The sequence below is a fragment of the Onychostruthus taczanowskii genome, unplaced genomic scaffold (genome assembly GCF_017590055.1).
Source record: "Onychostruthus taczanowskii isolate IOZ18803 unplaced genomic scaffold, ASM1759005v1 scaffold21, whole genome shotgun sequence".
In the NCBI taxonomy this organism is placed as follows: domain Eukaryota; kingdom Metazoa; phylum Chordata; class Aves; order Passeriformes; family Passeridae; genus Onychostruthus; species Onychostruthus taczanowskii.
Window position 1 is genome coordinate 1,791,127 of NW_024499351.1, and position 25,870 is coordinate 1,816,996.

At 45.2% G+C, this 25,870-nt stretch overlaps 1 protein-coding gene and 1 long non-coding RNA gene across 3 annotated transcripts in view; both read right to left on the reverse strand.

Annotated features, from left to right (window-relative positions):
* SERTAD2 (SERTA domain containing 2) overlaps window positions 1-13,145 on the reverse strand; it is a 79,047-nt gene extending 65,902 nt beyond the window's left edge. The window contains exon 1 of one of the 2 annotated variants that reach the window (XM_041404265.1): window positions 12,764-13,145. The gene's annotated coding sequence lies outside the window, so the exon portion shown is untranslated. Of the gene's footprint in view, window positions 1-11,043; window positions 11,241-12,763 lie in introns of those variants that run through there. The other variant, XM_041404267.1, reaches the window with a different exon arrangement.
* A 351-nt stretch (window positions 13,146-13,496) lies between these two features.
* Window positions 13,497-23,629, reverse strand: LOC121335870. The gene is made up of 3 exons (XR_005952661.1): window positions 23,533-23,629; window positions 14,671-14,675; window positions 13,497-13,621 (listed from the first exon to the last, which is right to left on the reverse strand). It is a non-coding gene; the product is annotated as an uncharacterized LOC121335870 (long non-coding RNA).
* Window positions 23,630-25,870: the final 2,241 nt, after the last annotated feature.

Here is a 25,870-nt window from a genome sequence, read left to right on the forward strand (position 1 = left end):
ATAGTGGCTTTGCTGCAAAACTCAGTGAGAGAGGGAGTGCTCGATATCCCTGTACACACCAAGGGCTGGCCATCCTCACCGTATTCCATATCATCAGCAATCCCAGAAAGCAGCTGCTTCTGTGTGCACGCTAGAAACATGAATGAGAACATAAATGAGCCAAAGTGCCTTGCACACTTTAATATTACAGTGTGACATAACTGCGAGTCATTGCCATTAAAAGTTTAGGGGGAAAAAAGTCCCCACCTGCCAAATTCAGCTCCATGGTCTACTGCTGAGTTTTAGTGACAACTGCTGCATCTTGGAAAGCTGCTCAATAATAAGGGAGTACATTTTCCCTCCAGGACCAAAAATCTGGTACTGTCACTTATCTACACAAAAGGCATACATAGGAAAATATCCCAAAGCCATGTGTCTCATGCAGCAATCAAAATCTTGAACACCTTCTACACACATAAATTTGTTCTTATTACAATATATTTCAGTTGGTCAGCACGCTAAAAATCTCTACTCAAGATTTCTGGCTTTTCCAATTAAGATTATAGACAAAAAGTCTTCTTTTTTTTTTTTTTCTTTTCTTTTGATGACATTGCCATTTATTGCAAAGCTATGATGAGTTCTTATCTCATTGTGGTGCCCCGTGGTAACTCATTATTCACTGAACTTCACTTTTTGATGTATGATGAACAGCAACATATACTTCAATACTTCTATTTAAACTAGCTCTATAGTTGAAACAAATAATTCCAAGAACAGCACTGCATTACACTCAGAAGGGCTCAAAAGCTTAGGATACGATATTCCAGAGTATTCCTAGAGCTTAGCATCTTCAAGTAGAAGTTACTCAAGCTGATGTATCTTTCATTAAGTCAAGGTTCCTCCGAATGAGAAGAGGATGACTGATAGTCAGAGATTACCAGGGCCATCACAGCGAGAGATCACACTCTTTGTGGCCACAAGCAAGCCTGACAGGGCTCAGTTCTCCACAGCCCACCACACGTGGAAGGCAGCAAAGGAATCTCAGCATCCCTGTCCCAGAGCCCAAAATTCCTCCTCATTCGTCAGCAGGTCTGTCTGGTGCTGATGGGTAACAGAGGACTGACTGCTCCTTCTAGGCCACAGCTGCAACACAAGCTCTCAGATTTTGTGTAAGATGGAAAAACAAGAGAATGCACAACAACAAAAATCCCCAGAGGCAGAAAACAACACATGTACTAACACAGCTCCAGGCCTCTCCCCCACCCCTCCAGTTACTCTCCAGAGGGTAAAGTGAGATGTCAGGACCTTTCCAGTAATCAGCAGCACTGCTTGGATCAGGTTCTTTGCTCTGCCTAACATTGAAGGGATTGGCTTGAGAATTCAAATTGGTTAAAGGTGCAAAGTCTAGTTTGGGATGTTTAGAAATACTTTGGAAAGTGAAATACAGTCACTGGCCTGGCCTGCTCCTAGCAGCTTCCTACATCAGATGCTTCTGGCACACTGGTATTTCAGGAGAGGAGGAGCCAAATTCACGTCCTAAATTGCTCCTAAGTCACTGTATCTTTTATTTCCTTCCATCTGACTCCTGGCCTTCAAGCACAGAGCCTTAGGCACAATTTAGATCACGGGAACCTGGTCTTCAGCCTCTCAACAAGTGGAAATACCCACAGCTGACTTGGGCTAGAACAGCACTACAGGACAAACGACACCTGCTGAGTGTACTCACACACACATGGCAGAGCAATTCTTCTGCCTCAGGGGTCCCCAGACTGTAAACTGTGACCCATGACACAGAGAAAAGCAAAACTGAATTTATACACATGGAGCATGTCCCAGCTGGACACTGCAGGTGAAGTGTGCAATGTGAACATCCTCCACCTGCTGACCGTGCTCTGCAGGATCCAGAAGCCAGTTTTCAAAGCAAGAGACTGAACATAACATCCCTCATCCCTGACGTCAATGTACTGCATACTGAAGTCAAGCTACTGAAATGTTTCTGAAAGTATAGGGAGTGTTACTTCCTTTCCAAAGCTGTTATGTATCAGGAAAGATCAAAATCAGATCATATCTCAGGCACAGGTAAGAAGGATGGCAGAGTTAACATATCCAATCCTTTTCACATGCAAGCACACACCCTGAAATAAGCCAAAAATGCTAATTGTGTTTATTGCACTATACTATAAACAGCAATTATGAAGCTAAAGAAAGTAACAAGCATCCCTGCTTGAAGGGTCTTCTCCGGGCTATCATGTATCTGAAAAAAGATATACACAGAAGCTTGAGATATAGTCAAAGAAAAGCTCTCCCCAGATACAAAGTCCAACACCATGCCCCAATATGCAAGAGTATTTCACTCTCCAGGGCAGAACAGCTTTCTAGGACATTTTACATCCCAGATCCAGAGCAGTCCCCTAAAAGCATTTTGGGAGGCAGCAGACAGATACACAGTGTTCAGCTTCAGTGGCACGGGAGGGTTTCACAGTCCCTGCCTGCAGTCACAACAGCTCCAAAGGAAAGGGGCACAGCTGTTCTCACCTCAGAAGAGGAGCCCTGCTTCAGAAAGCCTACAGACCCACCAGCCATCTCCCTCTACCCCAAACCCAAAGTATACCAAGGAAGAGGACAGTACTTTGAGCTCCCGAGGTCAGCATGTCACTATGTAGAGTCAGCTCATAAGAGATGTCAAGAACACGGCTGCATCTTGAACCCACCCTTCGCAAAGAAGCAGAAAGGAAGTTTTCCATCCATATACTAAGACAAGAACCTGTCCTTCAAAAAGCTGAAGTGCAAGGCACTAAGCAGCCTGCATTCTCCATGCAGCAGAGCAGGACTTGGTGCTCTCCAGTAAGACAGGCTGGTGATTTCCTCCCTGCCATTCCCACTGTGATCCAAGTCAGCTGAGGTCTTGCAGGAGCAGTGCCCTAAACCTCCACACTATCCTGCGTGAGGTGGAGAAATCCTCTCAGCTCCTGCAGCAAAAAACGAGCCTGCCTTGCTGAACAGACACTGGTTAAAAAGCAGAGCAGGAATGGGGGGCAGAGAGGCTTTTCCTGTCTGCAGAGGCACTCCCCAGCCACTGGTCCCAGCTCTGGGAACAACTGGTCCAAAACACAAGCTCATTACTGCACCAAAGACCCCGAGGGCAGGCAATGAATCCTGGACACTCCTACCTCATCTCCAATCCCCCTTCAAAAGAAGGAAGCAGCAAAGACATGTCCAATCCCACGAACATGCGTTTGTTGAGTTTCAGGAGTGTCTGAAGGAGCTTCAGCAGAACACCCAGTTTCTACATTTGAACTACATACAGAGCTGGCCACTGCTTGCAAGACAAAGACATTCCCTGTCATGGTCAGCAAAAGAGAAAGGTAACAATAGAGATGTTAAAGTAGGGCACTGAGATTTAGGGGCCCTTCTTTCTATTGCCTGTTCTGACACCACATTAAACACTCCTCTACCAAAAAAAAGCAGAGCAAAACCCCTTCTTGACATCACAGGAACACTAAAGACTAAAATAATTGATTCAGGGCCTTGGCCTTCTTGCAAATCAAGTGAAAGACAAAATACATACAAGACAGCTTACATGAATAACAGATGACATCTTTAAAAATCAGACCCTTTTCGTTGTGCACTCAATACTGGTATATTTTTCCTTGTTCTGTGCAAAGTATACAAGGTTAGAAGCAAAACAAAGTCTTCTCCCACACTTGATGTTACACTGGCAGTGCCAGATGCCTCACTGCCCATCTTCCCACACCTGGGGATATTCCACGAGTACCCCGCTGCTCCCATCCACTCCACATCACACTTAAATCAAGGAAAACAGTTTATCAGTGTTATTTCCTCTTCCCAGATTTTGGGCTGCTGAGGAGGTGCCACAAACAAAAGCGAACAACATGCAACTTTTCCGTTTGCATGTCCCAAGGACTGGCTCCGCACACTGATGCCTGAAGAACAAGCACATTGCAAAAGCATTATGTTTCCAGTGGCAAGATGGATGGGAAAAGTGCCAGCCACTTGCTATAACCCTTTTGTCATGCCAATTGCTGGCTGCTATGAGGATGTACTTTAGATACCTCCTTAGAAAAGAGCTCTGCATCTCATCCTTCCAGATGGAGGAGGAATGATTCATACACACATAAGCATGCTAGAATGATGGCTGAAGAGAAAACATTTTCTTTATGTTTTCTGTTTTGCATTACAGGCATGCTCAGGGCCTTAATCACAGCAAAAAAAATGAACTGAAGATGATGACACTTCGTGCCCCAAAGAAGGCTTGTGCAAAACCCCAATGCTACTTCTCCCTGGCCATGTCAAGCCTCATATTGCATGCACACACCTTATGTGCCTCAGTCCCCGGCTCTCCCATTTTCACAGCATTTCTCTGCACAGAACATGACGGAATAACTCCACTTACAAAGCCGCCACATCACTCAATCACAAATACAGGGGAAAGGATCCAAGAGAGAGATCAGGAGTTGGGAGCTCTAAACTGACCACAGACTGACTTGCAATGCAGAAGAAAAGCAAAAAGATCTCTCTTTTTCCAGACACACCAAATGCCTGTTTCTTTCCTGGAGGCTACTGCAGGCAACACCCTCTCCATCTTACCTGCACAGCACCTCTGACACACGCTTGCACTGCTCTCAAGGGCCCTGCATCCTGTGAATCTCGTTCTGCTTCTCAGCACTCAATTCCCACCCATTTACTTTCCTCTGGCCTCTATGATTTGTGAAGTCCTTGGAGTAGAAACTATCTGTAAGCACCTGGAAAGTACCTGAAATATCCCGAGTCCTACTGCAAATAAATAAACAAACAGCAGCGCACAGTACGTATATTAAGCTAACCATGTAACAGTCATTTCTGACATCAAAAATTAGGACTGTAGCTACTTCCTACAGACAGTGGCAGTAAATCCACACTTTGGGGTACATCTGTAGACCAGGAAAACCTTCAGATTTGCTTTCTCTGCTACTCATCTCCCTCTTTCCCCCATCACATTATCCATTTCTGGAATCCATGCCTATCTTTTTATTACAAATTATTCTAATCAGGGTTTGTGGCAGGGCAGAAATCCAGCATAACCTTCAGACATACACACTCGCTATATAGCTTCTTTATTTCATAGGAGCCTTGCAAAGAGCCTGGTACAGAGTCTGGGAGGATTTGGCATCCTTTTTCAGCAGCATCCCTGTGGTGGTGACCCTTTCCTAAAGGGTGCTAGATGCATTCACCTACACTATTTCATCTCTTTGTAAAAATCTCTCATTAAGGCTAGGAAAAAGTGTTCAAGCAGGAATTTTACCTCTGCTATTTTCCAGGTTGAAGTAGTGTGACTTAGGGGTAGCAAAGGGGCTAGAAAGAATATCTGAGGTCCAATGCAGACCTTCTTTCCCACTTCATCCTATTCTGAATGGGAAGATGTAAGACAGGCTGGGTAATTGCTCCAGCTCCTTCAGAATCAGGGTTCGAGTGGGAAAGAAAGGCAAAGAAAAAATAAAAAATTAAACAAAAACCACACGAAAGCCCCAGCGATTATAAGGACTCTTAACTTTGCTTGGGCAAGGAGCACAGGCTACTTTAGTAGCTCTTGAAAAAATCCCTACACTTTGTTCCCTCACATTGCAATAGTTCCAGAAGGAATCTGGATCTATGGCTTTCCCATAAAACTAATAAGGAGGTTCTGAACCCCACACTGGGGAGGGCCAATAAAAAAACCCCAGAACAACAAGCAATTTAAACACAGAGCACTACCATCTTGTTAAATAATATGTTAAGAACTCATCTGCAAGTCTGCCTTGGCCAATGAGGGACATCAACCAGGAAGATACAGTAAAACTCTCTAGCATGCAATTAGTCTCTGCTGTAAGCACTTTAACTCTAGATTTCTTGGATTATATTGTTGTTTGTAACAACTATTACTGTTGCTTTGTAGGAGTGATATGATAGCTGTCCAAGCACCACAATCAAATTATGCTACCAGGACATTTGGGCAAGGGATTATCACAGCAAAGGAAATGGATTATCACAGCTTTTACTCTGAACAAGGATAAGAACAAGATGAGATATCATTTTGAACATGGCAGGAGGGACAAGAAAACCCTAACTGAGATTTACTTTTTTACCTCCTCCTTCTTTTGGATTTTTCAAGACAGGCATGCTACAAAAATCTGCCAACCTGAAAAGAGAGAAACTGCCTTTTCTAGAATTTACACTGAAATATCTGAAACCAAAATAAATTAAAAATATTCCAAATCAAAGGGCAGTTAAAACAGCCTCCCTGGAGTGGCTGAATGCTTGTTCCTGGGCATTTTCCCACTGCATATCTGCCACTTCCTTCACCTGACATCAGGCAACAGCCATCAGCACCACCAGGCCTAAAGAGCTCAGCTCTGTTTTGAAAGTTCACTATCAGATTTGTTCCCTCTCACAGGAGGGAGGATGGCTCACCTCCCTTCAATTGAATAGGTTCAGCAAAGAACTGATGTGCTCCTTTAAAAAGTTTTAATAGTTTAAAGGTTCTCTGAAAAAGGCTGCATCTTTGCCTTTATTCATTGTATCATTTTATACCTCAGCTCACACACTGCATCTCAAAACAAGTATTAGATTTTTTAACTTTACAAATCTTGTTTGATTTTTTTAAGTAGTATTTTTGGTATCTTCAAGACACATGCATACACTTTTGGTGCACGGTACTCAGAGAGACCCTGATTCTGATCTCAATTTCTTTGGCAACAGCCAAATATTCCAGACAGGATGAGGGAAAACACACTAGCCTTAACACTCCTGTGAAGCAGCTTGAGAGGTCATTAGTAGCTATTACATATTACAGAGGAGAAAAGACAAAACTAGAAAAGAGCCAAATAAAGAGAAGCAGAAAAACAAACTGGAAAAAAAAGAAGAAAAAAAAAAAAAAAAAGGGGAGCTCTGCAAAAGATAGAAGAAGAAAAAACCTGCTTTGCTACAGCACAGGGCACGTGTCTGGAAGCTGGTGACACCTGGGTATAATTTCTGGCTGTGGCCCTGACTCCTCCTAGATGACTGCACTGATTCAAGTCACACCCCCAACAGGCTCTCCCTTCACGTTTTCCATCGGACTACAGGTCAGCAGTGGTAAACCTTTTCCTTGCTGAGGACAGAGGACACTGAATACTATTGGCATGACACACCTCATCATGGACCTTGTGATTCCATAGGCAAGCAGCAACATTGGTAGTTGATTAAGGCTAGAAGGAACATAACAAATTGAAAAAAAAATTATCCGGAAAGAAGTGGAAGGAATCAAAACAACAATGAAAAAGGAATTCAGTACGACAGAAAGTAGGAAAGCAGATGATGAAAAGGTTCTTGGAAGGAAGGAAACAAACAATAAAAGATAAAAGAGAAAAAGGCATCCACAGGAATATCTGACTTCATTTGACAGGTGGAAAACAGGGTGCATTTCTTTTTTTTAATAACAATATTGAAATTGGGTAATCCAACAAGCAGAATTTTATTTTGCCCCACAAAAATTACATTAATATAGATTTGCACATTTTTAAGAAAAAGACTCCAAGCTCTCAATGCACTTGTTTTTGGAAATAATACTTTAACCATATTAGCAAGGTTACGACAAGACCAGAGAGTAACTACAATTCCTTCTCTATCTAGAACCTGCTTTTTCAGAGTCACAATCACTACAGTAATTTGCAGTTGTGAGAGACTTCACCCTCGTTATTTCTTGGGATTCCTCCCCATTTCAAACGGTAGGAGCTAAAGAGGTTTTGTTCTGGTTCAGCGAAGATCTCTCTATCCTTTTTTCTTTTTTTCCCCTATGTATTTCTGTGCTTTTTAACTGTCCTTAACTGGCCACACAAGGCCAATGCCAGATATGAAGTACTGTGGATCACTACAGCTATGGGTAAATATTTTAGAGAATCAGGAATTTAATTGCAGATCACATTACTCCAACATCTCTGCCCTTCCTGTCACTTCACCTGCTTGTAATCATTAGAAAGCAGAGTGTCATTTCTAAGCTCTAGTTGAGCACTAAAAGCACCATGCTGGCCTTCCCTGGATCTACTTAATTAGAGATTAGCAGAAACAAAGCATAGGGAGACTATAAACATAATTTTGCCAGTTTATCAGCAAACAGGTTTGGCTTACCAAAGAGATAAGAGTAAGGCTGCTATTTTATCTGTGCTGCTGGACCCCTGAGTTTACCCTTGCTGGGACCATGCCTCCATAAGAATTCCCTCTGAAACGTCAACGTGAACCACAGCATTAATTTTCCAAGTTGCTGATCTTTAGTGCTGTCTGCACCATACACCCAGCATTTTGGACTGTGTCTCTTCATACAAGAACGTGCTCCACAAGCCTTGTGATATTTGAACTCTGTTACACAGGCTGCTCACATGTCACAGAACAGATGCTCGCCGCAGCATCCTTGAAGAAGCCGCAGGGTTGGACCTTCTTAGCTAAAGAAAGTCCACCAAATTAGCATCCACCACAAAGGCAGAGGGGGTCCCCCAAACTGCAACTCGGCATGAATAACCCATTTCATCAGGAATCATAACATACAGCTACATTAAAACAGAATAATTTGATGGTGAAGTTAAGTTTCATTTCAATCAGGGAGAAGAAAAAGCGAAGCCCTTGGATTAGAAGACAGCCGTTCCCATTTACAGCTCCTCCCAATTAAAATGTTTTATATAGATCATCAGAACCTAATGCACTGTACATGTTCCACAGCGTGCAACATAAGGCTGTTGGTCTGTCATGTCTCTGTAAGAGCTCAGTGTGATGAATGATCTGGGTACTTGTCTCTCTGGTATAAAAGCAGGAGAAGCTTTGAGACAAAGAAATAAAGGCCAATGCACATTATACATCTTATAGTGCTTAATATCATTCCTCCTAGTGCACACCTCTGAAAACAGTTAGGGTCACTATTTCTCTTTTATTCTGAACGTGGATTTCAGCATCAGTACCCTCCAAGTCCTTGGGAGAACTTAATTTAAAGCAGAAACAGGAACATCAGGAACATAGAGCATTTGGGCTACAACAGACAATGCCACACGAGCATGTCATAAGAAAAATAAGTGACCTTCCCTTTTTCCTCTGCTGACAAACAGACACATGTGAAGCCACTTGCAGGCCAGGATGTTAGTGTGATTTCTGGAAGACAATCTAATAAATAAAGATTTAAAAGAGTCTAAAAAAAGCAAAACAAAACAAACCTGACTACTGATTGCCGGAGCTGCAAAACCTGCCTTTCCATATCAACTAATGGTTTGGCAAGCCTACATGAAAGGCAAACAAACAAATAGCGTATTTTCCTTTTAACGTGGAATCTGCAATAAGGAAAAGAAATCAGCATTTTATTGATTTCCATAATGCCATCTCTACAACTTAACAAACTCACTCAGCTGCTAATGCTAATTCACTGAAGCTATGGAGCCTTCCCATATAATTATACACCCTCCACTTCGCTGAGCCCCAGGGTGCTGTTTCTAACTTTCCAGAGGACCACTGCACCAAAAGTAGAAACAAAAAAAAAAAATCCCTTTTATTACTCAAAGCAAACTGCAAACCAAATTTTGCTTATTTAAATAGGAAGTTAGAGAGACTTGATTTTTAAGACAGGGAATAATCTGCCAGTCTGCATACATTTTCAGACATGATATCAGGACTGCCAATTCCCATTTAAACTCTCCCCGCCTCTATTATTTTTCTTCCTAAGAGTACACAAGAATACAACATACAAACATTGCAACAAATTTGATTTCTAGGGAGAAATTCTAAAATCCTTCTCAGCTCAGAAGGGTTTCAAAAGGGTGATTCAGAATCAGACATGAAGACTTCTGTGGATGTCACTACAATCAGCATTGTAAAAAAATGACAGAATGTTACCATCGCTACAGGGATGTATATTTCAAAGATATTTTTATTAAGCTTTTATTTTAAAAAGACAACCCTGGAATACCTTCTAAACCAAATTTAAGGAAAATATCTTCTCCAAGTCTAAAATCAAAAATGTCCTAAATAATTAATTAATTAAACTCTGCTATTTTTCTCCATTTCTCAAAAAAATTCAAGCAGGCAGCTTCAGTGTATTTTAGTGAGAGTTTCATTCAATTAGGGATGGCAGCATTTGGCCCAACTGATCCTAGTACTGTCTCTCTGGAAAAGATGTAATGGAACTCTGCAGTGTAAACACCCTCCCCGAATGACTGTACCTAGAGTCCCCTTTCCTGCTCCCCCTGTTTGCCCTGCCTCGGTATTTCAGATCCAGCCATGCTCTGTTCACCACATCCATCAAGGTTCATTGTGCCATTTGAGCTAATATAACTTGATTTTGTTATAGTTTCCCATGCATATATTAACTTGGAATCGGTTAATCTATTTCCTCCGAGAATGGTGAAACGTGTGGATTTTTGTTCAACAAACAAACAAGCTGACGGTATCAATACAGAGTTGGAGAGCCTCTAAAAACAATCTAGTTTGCATAATTAATGTTAATTACAATAACATCTCAATCAGTGACACAAAGGCTTAGCAATGAACACAGTCATACGAGGAAGTGAAAACATGAAACAAACATGCAGGGATCTTGTCTTGTTCTGAAAGAGCATCAAACAAACTTTCAAGAGATTTATAAAAGTACAGAAATGCAGAAGACAATTCTGCTTTGTTAGACATTTTCTTTACAGGCTGCTTAGCACAGAGCTTTCTTCTGACACTGTGGTAGGACAGTGGATCTGAGCTATGGACACGCCAGATAATATTATCTCTCTACAACATCACATCCCAGTCATTACCAACTGCTTGAAAGAAAACCAGCCGAGGGCCCGATCCTTCTGCCAGTGATTTCAACAGCAAACACCTTAACAATGCAATGTGAATGTCTGGGGGGTGGGGGCGGTTCTAGAGACACAGGGGAATTAGGAAAACAACTCCAACTTGAACACCGCATATAGGTGTGGAATCCCACAGGGCAGAGGAATTTCAGGACAAGATAATTCAATTTTCAACAATCTTTTTCCTGCTTTCTGTAGAAACAGGGGAAAGCTAAACACACAGAAAACTTACCTGCCCGTTTCACTTGGCAGCACAGAAGTCTTAAACAGGGGGTTTTTGGTACGGTCACTCAACAAAGCAGATTTACATTTAATCCTCAGAAGTTTTCTTCGCGGCCCAAGGAAAAAATAGCTATCCACCACGTTGTCATTTCAAGGAAAGGGAATAAAACAATTATGAGAAAAACAAGCGCCACTCCACCTCACCCAGACTGGCACTGTGGCACACAGGCAGCCCCAGCAGCATCGCAGGAGCACTTGCGCAGTGAAGTGCCACTCCGAGTGAGTAAGGGTGCTGTAATTGGGTCTGATGAGGGGAGGAATCACGACTTGTCACGTCATTACTACAGGGGCCTTCCTCAAAACGTGAGCTTCTGGATTACTCCTCGCATTAATGCAAATCTGCTCTGTTAATGAAGTTACGCTGGTGCCAAGCCAGTTCCAGAGGAGAGACAGGCCCGCTTCACACTGACTCAACAGACTGCAGCTGAAGGACCCCTCCCCACAAAGGCAAAATTTAGGAAGTTTTCAGGTTATGTTGGGCGAGTCACCCCTTGGGAAAAGGACTGATTTTCTGTTTCATGTCAATCGCACAGCTGATTTATTTTTGTTTCTCTCCCTCTATTTATAGACAAAAGCAAGACAATATTTAGTAAAGATTTAATTTTCTCTAGAAATTCACTGACCTTCTGCATACACTTGAGTGCCCACTGAGTAAAGCCATTCTTTACTAGGACTTATTTACAAGAGTGCTTGCCTTTAGAAAGAGAAACTTCATGTGGAGGATTCCCAGAAGGATGCTGGCCTTTCCTCATAACAAAAATTCAGTAGATTTATTTTTCAGATGCCTGAGACAGATGATTTTGGAGCCCTGTGAGGTTTGGTAAACCTTCAATTCAGCAATTAGTTTCCATATGATATAAATTACAAAGATCGAGCAATTAATATTAATAAATAAACCTGGCAGAGTACTGAGGCTGTGGATGCCCTGTGCATGGAAGCACTGCTGTATTTGCTGGGGTTTTCCACGCCTCTGCTTTATTTTAGCTGCTCTGTACATACAGCACACAACACACACCACATTCATGTTCTAAAAATACATTGAGGGGAAAAAAAAAAAAAAGAAAATAAAAATCAATAGCAGTGAAACAGAGACATAACCATTTCGCATCAAGCGCTCCCAATACCAAGCCAAGACACCAAAACTCCCCGCTGCGGACCACGGCTTCGCCCTTCCAAACACGCATGTTCCTGCCACGGCAAGTGAAGCCCAGGTAACAGCGAAACATCCAGGACTGACAGGGTGGGGAGGAGGATGGAGCACCTAGAAATACAAAAGGTGGGATTCCCCGCTTTTCCAGCACGGACAGTGGCCGGAGCCCGGCATGGAGGGCTTGCTCGACCCGGGCGGCGTTCGGGATACCCTCACGCCAACCATCACCACAGCCTCAACCCGGGCGGGGAAAATAACCAACATTAAATCAAAATTACATTCGCCGGCAGCACGACACGCACTAGAAGTTGGCAACGACGCCGGGGGGTTATACCTGTATTTTTTTTTCCCCCTTCTTTTGCAGTCCGAGCGGGCAGCGCCAGGCTGCGCCGGGAGGGGAATGCCCCAACTTTGGAACAGTTGTCGGTGGCCGCCCCGCACAGCCCGGGGCTGCCCCGGCCCGCGCCCCCCGCACCCCCAGCCCCTCAGCGAGCCCGGGAGGGCCGTGCCCGGCACTCACCCGCTCCGGGGGCTCCGCGGCGAGGAACGGCGAGGGAGGCGCCCGGGGGAGCGGGGGCTCGGGGGAGGCGAGGAGGCGGCGGGGGGGACACGCGGGGGAGGGATTTAAACCGCGGGGAGGTCAATGTAAAACGAGCGGCGGGGGCGGCTGTGCCCGGCTCTATCCCATGCCGCCGCGGCGGCCCCGGGCGGCGGCCGAGCTGGGGAGGGTGAGCCGGGTCGGCAGGCGGCGGGGAGGATGTGACACGGTGACAAGTGCGGCCCGCCAGCCCTGTGCCGGGGGAGGGGGGCCGGGGCAGCCCAGGCAGCGCCGCCCGCCCGCACACGGCATTGACGGCGCTGCCGTGACTCACACACGGGAGTTGGTCACAGGGCGGCACCGCGCGGGCGGGGGCGGGGGGAGCGCCCCGCCCCCCGCCCCCGGCGCCTCCGAGACCCCGGGGAGGGGCAGGGCCGGCCCGGAGCCGCCTGCCGAGCGGGAGGTGGCCGGGGCGGATCGGGGCTGGCCCCGGCGCCGCCAAGGTCGTTTCCCGCGGGAGGAAGGAGAGCGGGGCTGGGGCCTGGTCCGGGGGAAGCCGGGGAGGCCCCGCTGGCGGCGGTGAAAAGCCTGGGGAGGGTGCTGGGAGAGGCTCGGCTTCCCTCGGGACGCCGCGGTCTGGAAGTGGGAAGCTGCGGGTTGCCTGTGTTTGACAGGTGTCACGGCTCGAGGTCTCGGTTGGTTTTTGATCGTGGCCGATTTTTAGAGAACAAAGCGCATCCCGGGATCCGGCACGGTGTCGGAATTTAACCAGGTGAATGGAAAGAAATGAGAGCAATAGCACCGGCAGCGCAATTCCTCTCTCCTGCTGCTGGGGGGGAACTGACAGGTAGGAGCAGCTTCAGTGGTGTAAAACAGCAACGCTGTTATCACAAATGATTAATATTTGAGGAATTTATTTTGGGCACGAGGAGGAAGTAATGCCCAGTAGGAGTTTCCAACAAATGCTGGAACCTTACCAACATTTTAATCCCCGTGAAGGAAATGCGATACTCAAATTGTGTTTCACTTCTTCATCTCTACGTACTAACTCTTATCCTAAGACCTGCTTTTTGCAGTAAAAGCACAAAACAGCTGATAGACTTCTGTAAGATAATGAGATAACAGAATAAGTGATTACATTGGTGTTTTCACAGGCTGAAAAAATACAATTGTGTTTGCTTTAAAAACTTGTTCCATCAACAGACTGCCATAAATACAGATTTTTTTTTTCTTATTTTGACATCCACAGTAATTGAAGAGCTGAAAAATGGTAACCTCCAATAATTTGTTCATGTTTTTCACTTCAGAAATGGTGGGGCTAATTACAGTATTTTCCTGCTTGCTTTTATTGAAATCCAAGGGAGTTGGAGGGGAGAATTCACAGTTCCTCATTTGAAGCAGGAATTGTTAAGCCATACACCAAAAAAGGCTCTCAGGTTTGTGTCTTGGCATCTAACGGCCCATTCTGCCATCCTTGCCATAGTGTCTTGCAAGAAATCCAGGATGGACAGTACACAAATTGCTCTAATATGAAAGGGGAAGAAAATAAGACAATTAAAGCCATCCTGTCAGAATAAAAAAAGGAAGAAAAAAAGACGGTGGGGGTAAGATTTTCTTTTCGACTAATGATTGGGAATAATGAAGGATGTTTATAAGCAACTCCCATCTTTGAATTGATAGCAAAAGCAGAGCACTGAGGATCTGTCATCTTTCCCCCCCCGCTTTGTCATTAGCAAGAGGTTAAAATACTTGCAGGGTTCTGCAGCCTTCAGCAGTGCTCACACTGACTCATGCTTGGAGACTTCTGAACGCTGCACTAATTTCCCCCCCTTGCCATTAGCAAGAGGTTAAAATACTTGCAGGGTTCTGCAGCCTTCAGCAGTGCTCACACTGACTCATGCTTGGAGACTTCTGAACGCTGCACTAAAAGAGGGCTTTGCATGAGGTCCTGTGCAATTTGGCAAACAGAATGAACAGAGAATTCACCATTCAATGACAGGTGAAAAAAAACCGTATATGTATACACATACATACCCCTCTTCAAAGAACTGAAAAGGGTGGGGATCTCAGGGCAGACAATTGTCTTTTTGTGGCTGTACCTTCTTTAGCAGCCATAATCTGACAGAATTGACACAGAAATTGAGCTCGTGAGGTAGGGCACGATTGCTTGTGGCTGGTGAGAGTCTAGAAGCAATCATCCCGTGCTGCTGCACAGCCTTCCACAGGGGCTTTGCACACCCTTCCAGAGACAGCAGCCCAGGGAATATTTCATATCATCATGGCACTGCAGCTTCCCCAATGTGCAGCAGGGTTTTCTCAGGGCCAGCGCTGGCAGGGAAGCAGCAGTTGTATGAAGGTTATGAAGGCTAAAGTCTCAATTTCACAGCTACAGAGAAAAGTTTGGAAACGTGGCCTGCCTGCCAAAGGTGATTTCTCTCTGAGGTGGTTTGGTTTGGGTTTGGTTGTTTAGGACTGTGCTTGCTTCAGCTGAACAGAGCTAAGCTGCTCCTCAGTTAGACTGGGCTTAGAAGTTACAGCATTTCTACCAAACTGCTCCGGGAGTGCTCACAGGTGAACTGGGGCCTCGTAGACAAGGATCAGCTCTGCAGGGATAGTTGGTGTCCTGGCTTGGAGATCCAGCAGCTCTCCCCCTGTAATTTGTGTGTGGGGTAGAACTGCAGGAAGTGTGTCATGGGTTTGGCTCTGGCTGCACCTGAGAGAACCAAACCACAAAATGCAGAGCAAAGGGAGCTCGGGCAAGCAGGTCTGCTTGAGGTGTGCACTGTGTCTGAAGCTGGGTACGTGCCAGGGCCTTGATGCAGCTCTTCCACCCCTGTGAGCAGGGAGTAATTCCCCCGAAGCTCACGGGTCTGAAGTTTCAAAGCCTGAATCAATTCAGGGTCTGGCTAGATGGCCTGATCCCTCCTTGCTCACATCCATGCACATCCCAAGCAGTCAGAAATCCCATACAGGTGCCCTGCTGACATTAACTTCACTTTCAGCTACATCTTCTAGGGAGCATCAGAAAGCGTCTATCATGTTGAGGGGAACAATTGCTAAAAATATGTGTTCTTCTGCGCATAATTGAGATTATTTTGTTGATAGTTTCACACAAAGACCTTTGGAGCCTGGATTTTTTACTGCACCACAGCTGTTTACAAAATAAGATTGTTTAGTTAGTTATTGACCTTAGGAATACCTTTAAAAACCTGCAAATACTCACTTTTAAGTGAATAAAAGCAGTGAATTTCCTCCATCTATGTTTACTTTTTGAACACATTCCCATCCATTAGATTAGTGGCTAGAAATGTTTATGGAAAGACTTTTAAGCCATTTTAGAGGGTATTCATAGAAAGCAAAATTTTATCTCAAAAACACAGTCATCTTACCAGGTGTTAATTTATATTCTGGGAATGCAAACCAGTATTACATGTTTGATTTGTTCAGGTTTTTAGCTCTGCTGATTATCCAGTCTTGTCTCCTTTTCTGCCATGCTGATTCCTAGTCCTCTGCTGTGCCAGACATGGAGAACTGAACATTTTATTTGTTCACTTCACACCTTCTGCATTTCCCTCTTGAACAGAGGGCTTCTTTCTTGAGCAACAGTGAAACTAAACCGCTATCACAAAGCAAACTTGGGGCCCTGGAATATAAAACCACTCCCTGCAATATTTAAATTCCTTTGAAAACCATCCTCTGCCGCAGGCCTACAAACATTGTCCAGCTGCAATGAGTTTATCAATTGCTGGAAACCATCTGTATTTAGGAAAGAAATAACAATACCGTGTGCTGAAACAGAGATAATTGCCATTTTATAAATTTAATTTAGATATTGGGTGCTTCTGATCTACTACCCTGTGAAGCAGAACTAGGAACAAAGGTATACAAGTGTAATATGCCTACTTTTTTAAAATGACATTCATCTTTCTAATTAGTTATGTAAAAAGTATTTGGTTTATTACAGGACAAACAATTCGTGGTGTTTGACAGGTTGAGATTTAAGTTTAATGTCGTTACTACCATCACATAATTATGCTCATGTGCATTCTCCAAAAGTTTAGCATCACATTCCCAATCCCTTTGCTTTGCAAATGACCAGGAGAGAAGATCCAGAGCTCTTGTTGCAAGAAAACAGAGCTTTATCTGTTTATCTAAAGGCAAAATAATCTGTAATGTTTATCCCTAAATCATGCCATTTATACACATTTGTAAGCTGCTCTTCACCTTGGACTGTGTTCTTCTGTTGGTTATAATGTTTTCTATAATGTTTTCAGCTGTCCAGTGTCTGTCTCCCCACACAGCACTGCCAAACACCAACTTCTATAATTTTAAAACTCAAATTACTTCACTATTATCTTATAAATGCTTCTGCTCATACAACTTTATTGCCTGGTTTACAAACATTTACAACCTAATCCATGAATGCATAAGACACTGAGTTGCTTGTATTATTCCACTACCAGAAGCCACATGACATTTAGCATATTAAAATACAATATTGTTAAGTCCAAAGTTTGAACTGCAATTTAAATACGGAGTTTGTCCCCCGCGTGTTTATTGTAGAAATTAGCAGAACTTTTATGTATGTAGAGCTCTGAAATGCCTAGTGGGTGCTTGTGTGCAAACTTCCCCAGCCATGTGTGCCACCTGCAGCATCTCAGCATTACCAGTTGTCATCTGACTGCAGCCCATCCAAGGCAGAGCCTGGGTGGTTTTTCCTGCTTAGGAATAGAGTGGCACAATGGCAGCACTGGAAAAAATACCAAAAATCATAGCAGTGAATCAGGTACATTCCTCTGTTGAATGCCAAGGGTCAGGTACTTGTAGCAGGGTTGCTTTTGTGTGAGACACGAGAACAAGATTTACTTGCAGGAAACCCCTGGTGAGAAAATTTCACACACAAAAATCAGAGGAAACAAAGCTGTATGTGGACCAGGATGCTGAATTCAAGAGTAAGTTACATCTTACGAGGTTTTTGTCCAGCTCAAATTGGAAGTCCGTCAAAATCAGGATTTTGTTGTAGGAGAACTACCAGATATTTATTGTGAGTCATGACCACCTTACACATTGGTGCTGGCAGAAAATGAGGTGTAAATGAAAGGAACAACTCTAGTCATATGGCAAAAATGCTTTTACATGTTAATTGTGCTGCAGAAAGGTCAAGGTTGGATCTTTGTCAGTGGAGGGATAATTTGCTTTTATGGTTTATGAATGTGCCTCTCCAAAACTGAAGAAGTAAGAACTAAGGAATAGATCAAAAATTTCCTGTTGCTTCTGATCTGCTTTTAAAACAACCTGCCAGAGGCATCCTGCAATTTTACTGGCTTATCCTGCATTTCCAGGGTGACCATGCAGTTCTCAGGGCTAGAGCATCTCCCGAGTTGAGAAGGATGCAGCAATGAAGTGTCCTGGCTGTTGTTTGTGGCAAGTATATACTGATTTGCCTCTGAAAATGTTCTGTAGGCTTTCAGCTCTGCAGAGAAGTAGTGTGAGGAGAGGGGTCAGTGGGGAACATTGCTCTTCAGTACCACACCGTGCATGTTCCAGCATGGTCAGATGAGAAGGGGTGCTTTCCCTTTGCCAGGACCCTTCCTATCTCCTTGTTTTTGACCACTGGCAGCCTGCTCACCGTGGCAGACACAGCAAACAGTTCTGTGAAGCTTCTAAAGAAGCTGCATAGAAGGAATAAGATTTCCTTTCTCTTACCCAGTTTCCAGTCCCACACATCCCAGATGACCTGGTCATGACACAGCTGTGAGTAAGACACCTATAGCAACAGTCCCTCCCATTCACATTGAGGTTTAGAAATGGAATCAGAAAGTTACAAACGGACAAGCTTGTCGAGAAAAAGTAATTGTTGTCAAGATAGCTCTTGGTTCTGTGGCCAAATGTCAAGCACCATCTCCAGGTTCAAGTGAATTTCCTGTATCTTCATTTTGATGAGCGACAGAATTACAGAATGGGTCAGACTGGAGAGGACCACAGTGATCAGATCCAACCTCCCTGCTCAGGCAGGGCCATCCCAGAGCACATGGCACAGGAGGGTGTCCAGATGGTTCTTGAATATCCCCAGTGAGGGAGACTCCACCACCTCTGGGCAATCTGTCCCAGTGCTCGGGCACTGCACAGGGAAGTTCTTCCTCATGCTCAGGTGGAACTTCCTGAGCCTCAGCTCCTGCCCCATTGTCCCACTGCCTCTTGTCCCATTGCCCAGCCCTGCTGAGCAGAGCCTGGGCCATGCTCTGGCCCCTCCCTGCAGGCACTGGCAGACATTGGTGAGGCTCCTCTCAGGGTCTCTTCTCCAGCCTGAGCAGGCCCAGCCCCCCCAGCCTCTCCTCACAACTGAGGTGCTCCAGTCCCTTCATCATCTTTGTTTCTGCTGGACCAGGAGCTGGACCAGGAGCTCGATGTCTCATACTGAGGACCCCAGAACTGGACATGGTAAATACTAGAAATAATAATAAATTTGAAAAGCATAATGCATTAACTTTGAGACCAGGTATTTGCAGCTGGGTGTGCCATTCCTCTCCGAAGAGAAAGACCCTGGCTTTGTTATTTGTCTGTGAGCCTCAGCCCTCTGGGGATGTGCCTGGAGCTGGTGCTGGACATCATGCCCTGCAGTGGGAGAGAGCCCTGGAGCCTGCAAGTCCACAGAGATAAGTGTGGAGCAGGGTGCCACACAAAAACTGAGATAAAGTGATTTACTTAAGGATAAGAATGAGAAGGCACCCCACCCCCTGATTGCTTTAGCCCTGAAGTGCCGATGAAGCTGCAAGTAAAGGAGCCTCTCAGGTGGGGCAATGGTTAATTCACTGAGAAAGCAGAATAGCTTGCTCCAGATTTAATTCCCATAGTAGTCCTCTCTTACCTCTGTTGTAAACCTGAGGGCCTGCATGCAGACGGGAGTGTTTCTGTTAGAAACACTTCTGACAATAAATATTGTGAAAATCAGCATTGTTTTGTTAAAAAAAAGAATGGATGTGCACCTCCAGTGACCTCTATTTTTCACTCCACTGAAGTGATTATAGACGACTTTACTTCTCCATCAGTGCCTTTGCTGTGGACACTAGGCATTGTTTTTACCTCACTGCCTGTATCCAGGTATACTGAACTTTTTACTCACATTTCCAAATGCAGCCTCTGCCCCAAACTGGAGCAGACTGTGCTTTTGCAACAACAGCACTTTAAAACTTGCTGCTGTGGTTATCCGTGCTGAAGGAGCACCCGGGGTCGATGTGTAGGTACAATTTCCATCCACAGCTCCGCTTAGTCCTCGCTGACTCACCCACCAGCACGGGAACAGGGCAGGGGCTGGAGAGACGTGGGTGACAAGGGTGGGGACCATGGGTTTGTCCTTCAGAGGGTGAAGGTGGGAGCTGAAGCCTGGCCCTGCAGTCAGGAGAGCATCAGATGTCCTGGGCCAAAATAAGGGTCAGGGCTCAGCCTGGGTGTTTGAGAGAGACACCCAGGGAAGCTCCTGGCAGGAACCGGGGAAATCTGCCAAGCTCAACAGAGAGGTCTCCCCGTGTCTGGTGTGTATCCAGCCCTGTTGAGGGACAGCCAAGCCAATGCCAGGAACTGGAAAGTGAAACTGCGCAGAGAGACAGAGAAAAAAAAAAAAAAAAAGGCAGCGTAACGGGAAAGAAATCCAGGCTGAAAAGGAGGAAAGAACACCAGAGTGAAAGGCCGGCATGCTGGAAATAATTTGTTCGGACTGAATCCACCAGCGGAGGGGCAGAAATTTTGCTGTGCTTGGGAATGTGGCGCTTGGACTCGCTGCTTCACTGACAGCATTTCTTGTGCTCCCCCTCCCGTGCTGAGCTGAAGCCAGTGAGCGAGAGGGAGGGAGGCAGGGAGAGAAAGCGAGGCCAAGAGCTTTCTGCGGTCGGTGGGGGCTATAAATAGCCAGTGAAGTCTTCTAATACCAATCGGGTGCGTCAGCAGGGCCCTGCCCGGCCCCGCTCGGCTGCGGCCGTGCCAGCGGCAGCGGGAGCTGCGCCCGAGCCCGGCTTGGCGGGGATGGAGCCGGGAGAGCGAGGCCGGGAGCTGCCGAGGGGCTTGGGCGCTGTCTGCCGCAGTCAAGGGGAGAAACGATCCACCAGTCCCTACGAGCTGCCTTGCCTCGCCCGGGTGTTGCAAAGCGTGTTCTGGTTCCTGCTCTTGCGACTGATAAATGCTCCTTGCTGGAATAAATGGGTGTTCAAGGTCCGTGTCTCTCCTGACGTGGACATTCGGAGGATTTCTGAAGTCCTGCTGTGCTGTTTGCTCCCCCACCTCACTCCTCCTCTCCCCGTAGGAAAAGGTCAGAGGAGGAAGATGAGGAGCTAAAGGCGGGCAAGATGCTCAGGCTGGTTCAGTGCCACCACTCAGTGACCCCTCGTCTGCAGGTTTCAATGCTGCTCTCAAAGCTGACTAAAGGCAAAAGTCTCAGGGATGCTAGTGAGCATTTCTAGCCCCAGTTTCCCCTGTCACCGTCACTCCTCACCACTGGAGACATCCCTCCCGTAAATAAAGCTGCTGCTCCTGCCTGGTCCTTTTAAATCATTGCTGTCTAAACCAGGTTCAGGACTGGAGTGATAGAGGACCTGGCCCTTGCTTTCCTGAGCTCCTGCTCTCAGCTCCATAGCAGCAAGCTGTGGTAAAGCACTTCTTCCACAGAACTTGTATCTAAGACAGTATAAAATGCTTGCATAATCATGGAGATGAATTTTTATACTAATTAAAATGAGACTCCACTTCCCCCCACCTTTTCTCCTGTTTGTTTTTGTTTGTTTGTTTTTGTTTTTTGCAACAATGCTAAATTTTGTGAGCATCTTACCTGCTTCATACCAGTCATTCCTCCATCTCTTTTGTATTCCTTATTTCCTCCTTGGAAGGTTTGGCTAACTTGGAGGCAATTTGATGTATATTTGAAGGAGCCCAGTTAGTGGAGTTCTCCTCATCTTTTTTTAACTTCCTAAATTTCAGAGATCCACAATGTCATTGATAAAAGGATGAGGATGGACTAGCCAAATCTCATTGCTTCCCACCCATTTCCAAAATAAATTCTTAATTATGGGACATTGTTGAAGTGTCTCACAAGAATCCAATGGAAAGCAACTGAGTAACCTGCTGAAAAATTATTCTTATATGGGTCTATTTGCTAAAAATGAATCTTTAAGCAGGAGATGCCAGGTCACAGGCAGGCAGACACAGGTCTTTCTGGTCAGCCAATACGTTGAGATGTGCTCCTTTCCAAGGAAGGTGGTGATTTCTCCCAGATTTGGGGCTCTCCGTGGGGCTCAAAAATACCACATCAATGTCAAATGGAGGAACCTTCTCTCTGTGACATCACGCTGCACCCAGCAACTTGAGACCCCTTCAGGCATCCTATTTTCCTAAATTCCCTGAAGATGTGAAGCTCTGGAGCAGTGTGGAGTTGGCTAAGAGCAGCCTCTGCAGGAGGAGGTGCAGTTTTCTGTGGATATTTCAATAGCCAGCAGGTTTACCGGTGTCCTGGGGTGACTTTATGATGCTTGTATTCCCATTCGTCTGTTTAGCCCAGAAATAAGTTTTGCACCTTAAAGACTGGTTCCAAGAGGGAAGGAGGGGAGAGAATCAGTGTGGAGTTTGTCATCAGGAACTGCACCTGCCCCCCCACATCCTGCTCCTGGACTGTGCTGTCTGCGGATGGACAGACAGCGGGACAGAGCTCTCCTTTGCTCTTAGTTAGTTTTTAGCTAGCTGAGGCAGAGAAGTTCCCTGGACTGTGGTTTTTCTTTGTCTTGGAGCTATTCAAACCTGCTCTGGACTGAACACCCAGCAGAGCACCGGCAGCTCCACCTGTGGCCACCAGGCCGGGCCTGGGCCGCGGCATTTCCAGCACCGAGGGACCGATCAGAGACTGAGGGAGCCGAGCTGCAGCCATGAAAAGGACTTTCTGAGTGTGTCATCTCTTCAGAGCAGCAAGGGCTTTTATTGTTTAATATTGATAATTTTTTTGTGCTGGTGAATGCTTTGCCTGTTAAATAAATAGGTTTTTCCACTTTTCTCCAAGGAAATCTTGACCCAAACCAGTTGGGGAGCTGCCACTTGAATCTGCTTTCTAGAGGAACCCCTTTGGAGGTTTTATCCCAAATTTGCCCTAAACCAGGACAACCAGTACAAAGCCCAAGACAAAAAGGGGATGATGAGGTTGTGGTTAATCTTTTTGGTATCAGTGGAGATCAGTGGCACATAAGGAACAGCCCATGGTGGGCTTTGCTGTCTCAGGGGACACTGCAGTGCTTGCAGCAAGTGATAAAATGTCACTGAGAGAGAGCAGTACCATCTCCACGTAGGAACAGGTCGCTTGAAGCTGGGTCACTCCAAAAATCACTGCATCTGAAAGCTTCAAAACACTTATTGTTGAGAGCATTTTAAAAGGATGGATGCAGAAAGAACTAGCAATCCTGCCTCCCCCTCCAAAAGAAACCACACAAAAATCCAGTGAATAAAATACTTTATATCAAGCTTATGTCTAGTCTAACTTTTAAGAGGAGACAGTGGAGTTGGAAGCAATCAATAAGTAACTATAACAATATTATTGAATATAAAATGTAAGTATAATAAATTATATAAAATGTAAATATAATAAATTGTGCACTGAATGTTGTAGCTGGGCTCACCCTTAGATGTGCTCTTCTGTTTCCCTTTCCACCCAAGCCGTGTTCTGTATGGGTTGCAACAGCCTGGGGTGTACACAGTAGTGACCTGCCCTGTTTTCTCTACACCAGACAAGTCCCACTCCTGAGGATGTGATGTCTTGGGTGCCCATGTCCTGCTGCTCACTCCATCATGCCAGAAGTGACTCCATCGTTCTGCTTTTCCTGCTCTGCCTGCTCTTAGCAAAACCCAGCTGGAACAGGAGCAGCCTCCCTGGCAGACCTGTCTCAGCCCACAGGAAACCTCAAACCCTGTTTCCCCCTCTCACAACAGCCACCTCCATGTCTTTATTAATCTGAATAAAGTTGGGTATGTATATTTTTTTCACTGGGAAAATAAAATGTGATTTAAAAGAGGTTTAAATCTTCTTTTTTTTTATTAACAGTGAGATCCACGCTGACAACAGGATGATACCAGCTGGGATCTACCTTTCTGATCTGAAATCATGAGGATTACTCACATGTCTAAAAATAAGCCTATGCTGAAATTCCCTTGTTGGATTAAGATCTAAACTCTGCAATTGTCACTTTTCCCACCAGTGTCAGTGGCTTAACTAAATATACTGTCTATACTGCTGCCTGACATTCCCAGCTTGTTTCTCTTTCCCCTTTCACTGGAACTTCTCTGTGTTTCTGTAAGTTTATTTTACTTTTTGGTTGCTTGCTTGTTCTTTTCACCAATTCATCACCTTTCCTGCTACATTCCTTTCCCCAGCCATATATGATCTCCCATTCTGGTCTTTCCATTTCTTCTCCAAGGTTTGCCGCCCACTGCTTCAAACTTGGGAGAAGATGCCCAAGCTACAAATTCCTGCAAGTGGTGGGGAAACTATATACAAATTTACCCTGGATTTGTGTCTCTTCCATGCAAGAAAGGGTAGAAGTGTTCCCGGGGTTGGGCCAATTTGCTGGTAGGGACACTGTGGTGTCTAATAAGGGTTGTGCTGACACAAAGTCATTTCCAGGTGGCACACAGTCTTTTGGATCACTCTGATGAAAAAAGTGGACTCATGGTTTAGTCACATGTAGAGAAGCAACCAAGAGCAGACATGGGGAAAAGGCAAGGACTTATGTGAGTTCACCATTTCATTCTGTGCTTTGGAGTAAAAAAGTTCACAAACAAGTTTTTAATGTCTTAAAGTTGCATGGAGTTTGACAGCACCCATGTGTGAGGAGGACATCAGACACTTTTGAAGAACAATTACCTCTATAGCTGCTTGACCTGGGTGTAAACCTTCTCACATAGGAGAAGGAAAGTCACAAACATCATTTCTCATAATGCAGTGTAAGCTCCCCCCATCCTTGCTTACAACAAATAGCCCTCTCTGTCCAGAAGGAAGTAATTTTCCCTCTCTGTGCTGCTTTTTTTTTTCTTCTTGGCCTTCCTCACCACTGCATTGATCAGTGTCTCAAAGAGGTCTTAATTTGAGAATTTTCCTAATGCACAATGTGTGCAAGATTAAGCTTTTTTCAAGGATTTGCTGGTACAAAAGAAATATATTTCACAATAAGAAGAACAATTGCCATTCTGAATATCAAAGCACAATGATACACACTTTGTAGTTCTGCTCCAAAGAACACTTTTGTTTCAAATTCCCTCTTTTCAGGAGCTGCTTCTTCTGAAATTTCTCACTGTTGTTAAGTAGCCCAAAGGGGGATTTTGTGCATGTGCTTGTGTGCATGGGAAGTTTGGCATAATTCATTCAGGATATTGAAGTAATGGGGTTATTCTAAGCATGAAACGAGCTAATTTTCATGCCTTTTGGAAGCTGTTCTCCTGTTTGCCTAATTTCAGACTGTTTCCCTTTTGAAGGGTTTTTCCTGTAGGTTGCAGCTGATGTGGCTGGTCTGCCCAAGGCAGCAAAGCTGATGCCCTGGGACTGGTCCTGGCGTGGGCACCTTGCCCGTCACCTGGGGTAAATCCTGTCAGTGTGAGCACAAGCCATGGGTAGGGCCAAGGGAAACCACAGCTTGCAGTCTCCTCACTCACTCCTCCCAGCAAGACCCCTCCATCACCTGGAAGTCTCATGGTACCACCCCCCAAACAGATAGGGGTGTCATTCAAATTTGGGAGGTGCTGGAAGCAATCTTGCCAGGCTCATTGCCTCACTGGGCTGAGTGAACTGTGATTTTTACCTCACTGCACTCAGACCCTCATCTCCTCACCAAAAAGAGGAGACAAGCAGCAGCACCTGCTCTTACAAGGGACACATCCTCCACTCCATCCCATCCCACCTCCCTCATGTTAGTCCCATTAACCACAGGTTAGATGCTTTGAGTGTGTTTAGAGGTCTGAAAGTGAATGATGCCTAAAATCCCACTGACAGCACAGGAGGCTGGGTGCTGAACTGGTTTAGATGCTTTCAGACCTTCCCATCCCACAGCAAACTTCTACTTGTATCTTCAG